This window comes from Chinchilla lanigera, unplaced genomic scaffold (assembly GCF_000276665.1).
Source record: "Chinchilla lanigera isolate Chin_1 unplaced genomic scaffold, ChiLan1.0 scaffold00011, whole genome shotgun sequence".
NCBI lineage: Eukaryota > Metazoa > Chordata > Mammalia > Rodentia > Chinchillidae > Chinchilla > Chinchilla lanigera.
Genome location: NW_004955412.1, coordinates 19,514,841 through 19,519,834, shown reverse-complemented (window position 1 = coordinate 19,519,834; position 4,994 = coordinate 19,514,841). Strand labels below are relative to the sequence as shown.

The following is a 4,994-nucleotide window of genomic DNA, read 5'->3' as shown; positions in this document are numbered from 1 at the left end:
CAAGGTCGTGAGTTCAGTTCCCGGTATCGGAGAAAAACCAAAAAAAAATGTTCAGGCATCTCCCCAGTTGCTTTATATGTTTTGCCATTTTTCTGCATAAGAGCTAATAGCTAATTAGCTGTGACAACTTAGGCAGAAAACCTAGTGTCTTTTCAGCACAGTACAGGGCTTCAAAAAACTGAACTATCAGATCTTGCTCTATTTTATTTTTTGCTATGTATACTTTAGTTGAGCTTGGTGCCAGAAAAAAAAGATTTAGTGCTGGAATTGAAAACAAACCTTGAGAAGATTGTAATCATTACACAAGCTTAATTATCATCTCTAATTCAGTTGGAGACACCACAAACTGTCTGTTAGTTGACCACCACCATTCCTCTAATCCTGAGGTACATTACAGAGGAATGCAAAAAGTGCAATGAGCTCTTGTTTTTTGCCTCCAAAATGCCATCCTCTTTTTTAACATGACACCCTCAATTTTTCTTCTGGGTATTAATTCCATGAATTAATTCTATGTATTCAGAAAGGGTTGAGCTCACCCACCACGTCCAGGAATGAGCATGTGAATCTGGTCTTCTGAAAGCAAACATAAGCTGGGCATGGTGGTGCATGCCTGCAATCCCAGCACTCGGGAGGCTGAGGCAGGAGGGTTGTTGTGAGTTTGAGACCAGCCTGGCCTACAAAGTGAGTTCAAGGCCAGCCTGAACTGCATATTGAGACCCTGTCTCAAAAAGAGCCCCCCTGTCTCCCCCCAAAAAAATTGAGATAAGGTCTCACTAAGTTATCCAGGTTGAACTTAAACTTGTGGTCCTCCTGCTGCAGCTTCCCAGAGTACTAAGATTACTTTTTTTTTTTCCCAGACAGGTCTTGCTATATAGGTCAGGCTGGCCCTGAACTCACTATGTAGCCCAGGTTGGCTTTAAACTCATGGAAGTCCTCCTGTCTTACCCTCCCATATGCTAGGATTACACGTGTGTACCACCAAACCTTGCTAACAATGTCCTATTTCTTTTTCTTTTTTGACACAGGGTCTTACTATGTAGTTCACGTTGGCTTTGAATGTACTATGCTGCCCAGGCTGGACTTGAACTTGCAGTGGTCTTCCTGAGCGCTAGGATTGTATGTGTGTGCCACCAAATCCAGCACAATATGCTGGATATGGCGTGATAGCGCACTTTTGTAATCCCAGCACTCAGGAGGTTGAGGCAAGAGGATTGTCGCAAATTTGAGGCCAGCCTGGGCTACATAGTGAGTTCAAGGCTAGCCTGAACTATATAGTAGGACCTTGTCTCAAAAAAAGAAAAGTCTGAAACACTCTGTAAAAACTTAAGATTGTTAAAATCAAGCTCTATGTATCTCGGTGACAGAGCACTTACATACATGAGGCTTTGTGTTCAATCCCCAGCATCACACACACATATATGTAAATAAATAAATAAAAGTAAATAAACCAAGCTGTATTAAATTACACTCTGTAAGGTCTTTGTCCTGGTAATACACACATCAAATAAAGACAGAAATTTCTTTTTTTTTTTTTTTTTTTTTTTTTTGAGACAGGGTCTTGCTATGCAGTTCAGGTTGGCCTTGAGCTCACTTTGTAGCCCAGGCTGGTCTCGAACTTGCAACGATCCTCCTGCTTCAGCCTCCCAAGTGCTGGGATTACAGGTGTGCGCCACCATGCCCAGCTCTAAACAGGAATTAAAAAAACAAAAAACAAAAAACGCTTTCTGTGTAACATGTCCCACCCAGCAACACCTTCATAGCGTGCAAATGCAGCAACAAATCCTTTCAATACATCTAGGACTTCATCAAGTAAACAAGCACGCAGCATGCCTTCTGGGGTCCCATTTTATCTCAGATGGGTGCCCCTGTGGGGTCAAAATGGTCAAGGTCAGTGACATTAAACCCTCTTGCTCTGGGAGCAAGAAACTGACACTTAGGGGAACACTCATTAGACTGAGGCTGTTGAGCGGCAGTCACTCAATTTTAGAAGTGTCTTCTAAATCCAAGGACACATAAAGCAGACTGCCAAGAGTTATGAGTGATGGGCCCATTACTTGGCTCAAGAAATGTCAACATCTTGCCATGTGCACTCAACTCGTTTGATTACTCTGCATCATTTGGCTTCCGGGCACGTGGCTATCCGTCGTCTACTCTGGATATTTTAATCCCCCCAGGTTTATAAGGGATTCGTGGGAAGGAGGGAGACGCACCTCCCCGGTTGATTTTTAAGAGAAAGGCAGTCAAAAAATAGGGTCATTGCTCTAGTCTTTTTCTGAAGGAACACAGGCAAGCGGGGAGGACAAATGCAGGCAGGAGAAACCGGAGCGCTGTGAGGGTTTCCAAACCAGGCGGGGTCGAAGTTCGCGAAGGAGAGGGTCTGGGGTCAGGAACGCGCACGAAAACGAATTCGGAGAACGCAAGAGCGCAGACGGCTGCACTGACATTCGATTAGGAGAAAAATTCCCGTTTCTCACGCAACAATCCCCTGCCCTCGAGCTGCCTCCTCTCTTACCAGGGCCTGAAGGGCCAGCAGCGACGACACGACAGTCTCAGGGGCCAAAGGGTTCCCACTTCCGACTCAACACGGCAACCGGAGCTGACATCATCACTACAGCCAGGGCCGGCGGAATCTCACCTCTGCGCCGGAAGCGGGGTGCGCGCGCCCGGCGGAGCAAATGGCACGCAAATGCTCCCAAGGCGCATGCGCTGGCCTGCAGCGGCCGGCAGGGGGCGGGGAGGAAGCGGCGGCCTCGGGCTCCCGATGCGGATAGAGCGTCGGGTGGAGAGTCGCGTGGTTTGGAGGCTGGAAATTCGTGTGTGCAGCGCCACTGTAGTTTTTCGTCTCTAGCTCAGCTAGTGAGCTCTGTGGGCTCCTGGCTTTTCACTTTTCCGCGGATCTGTCCACTTTTAGAGCAGCTTCTGTTACTTTTTATAGATTTTTATTTTTTGTTCTTTTGAGACAGGGTTTAACTATGCAGTTCAGACTGGCCTCGAGCTCACTTTGTAGACCATGCTGGCCTTGAACTCTCAGCGATCCTCCTGCCTCAGCCTCCCAAGTGTTGGGAGTAAAGGTGTGTGTCACCATGTCCAGCTTCTTTTCATAGATTTTTAAATAACTATTTCTGAAGCAGTAACAAAGCCAGCAATAACCACTAAAAGTTTTTGAGTACCCATTATGTGGCAGGCAGAGTGCTAGTTTTGCTGAAGTTTGTTTATTACTACATCTGTGTAGTACATGTTTACATTCCTTGTGGGAAGTTGGTGCGTGTAAGTAACACATTTTTTTTTTCTAAGTAACACATCTTAATTTCTTCTCCTCCATCCCCCCTTAGCTTGATCCCCTTCCCTTTTGTTTTCTTTGTACATGTTTGCAATACATATTTACATTCCTTTTGTAGAGGTGAGGCAGATCCTACAGATCCCAACAGATCCCAAGTCTCTTTTTTCATCCCCTATCCTTTCCTTTTTCTCCCTCCCTCCATCTCTTAATCTTCCTCTTTGTGAGAAATCCTACTTCCTATTATTTATCTTTTATCTTGCTCTTTTTTATTCTGGGTTTCTCATATAAAAGAAACCACGTGATATTTAATTTTTTCTGTGTGATTTATTTCACGTAACATGGTCTCAAAGGTAGTATTTTTGATTGGATCTCAGTTTTCTTATCTATAGGGTGAGGACAATATTACATTTTACAAATCGTCCTGGGCATGATGGCCCATACCTGTAACCCTGGCACTCTCAAGCCTGAAGCAGGAGGATCACTGAGTTTGAGGCCAGGTTGGGCTACATAATGAGTTCAAGGCCAGCCTGAACTACGTAGTGAGACCCTGTCTCAGAAACAACCAACAAAAAAGCAAACCAAACTAAACCAAACAAAAAACCCTCAAAGAACTCAAAAACAAAAATCTATAAGTTTGTTTTGAGACACATAATAGTAATGGAAGCAGTTTAGTTTTCAAGAGTTAAAAACATTGTGCAACTGAAAAGACAATTCACAGAATGACAGAAAGTATTTTCAAGTCATATGTATGATAAAGGATTAGTATAATGAAAATATAACTCTTACAAGCTAGTCCAATTAAAAGTGGGCAAAGGACTTAGAGATTTTTCTGAAAAGACACACAAATGGCAATACAGACATGAAAAAGATACTCAACATCAGTAATCATTGGGGAAAGATTATCAAAACTGCTTCACTTCTACTGTAACCGCTACTGTAAGAAAAACCAGAATGATTGTCGATAAAGATGTGGAGAAATTAGAATCCTTATATACGTTCTTGTGGGAGTGCAAACTAGTGCAGCCACTTTGGGAAACATTTTTATGCTTTCTCAAAAAGTTAAACGTAGAATCATCTGCTCTAGCAATTCTACTTCGGGGCAGATGCCCACAAGAGCTGAAAATGTGCTCGGAAGGTACCTGTACCCCAGTCAGTGTTCTTAGCAGCAGCATTCATAATAGCCAAAAGGTAGAAATGACCCTGAATGTGCACTAATAGGTGAATGAATAAATGAAATGTGTTATGTAAATACTATTACAATAGTAATAACATAAATAGTAGTAACTACAATAGTAATAACACAAGTACTATGTGTTATGTAAAGACTATTATTTGGCTGAGTGAAGTTCTGATACATGCTGCAATTGATGGGCCTTAAAAGCATAATGCTATGTGAAATAAGCTAGATACAAAGGGACAAAGACTGATTTTTTTTTTTTTTTTGTCTTTTGGAGACAGGGTCTCGCTGTGCAGTTCAGGCCAGCCTTGAGCTTACTTTGTAACCCAGGCTGTTCTTGAACTCACAGCGATCCCCTGCCTCAGCCTCCCAAGTGCTGGGGTTACAGGTGTGTGCCACCATGCCCGGCTAAGACTGATTCTGATACAGGGAGCATGATATAGGACTTCCAAATAATATAAGGGAAATAAAATTCCCAACCTCATAGATGTCTGATACACCAAATTCATGTTCTCTAAAATTGAAGAATGGGGGCTG

The 4,994-nt window shown here is 43.2% G+C and overlaps 1 protein-coding gene across 1 annotated transcript in view; it reads right to left on the bottom strand.

Annotated features, from left to right (window-relative positions):
• Positions 1-2,653, bottom strand: part of Ube4a (ubiquitination factor E4A) — a 34,322-nt gene extending 31,669 nt beyond the window's left edge. Inside the window, exon 1 of the mRNA XM_005378240.2 lies at positions 2,513-2,653. The gene's annotated coding sequence lies outside the window, so the exon portion shown is untranslated. The remainder of the gene's footprint in view (positions 1-2,512) is intronic.
• Between the last annotated feature and the right edge of the window lie 2,341 nt (positions 2,654-4,994).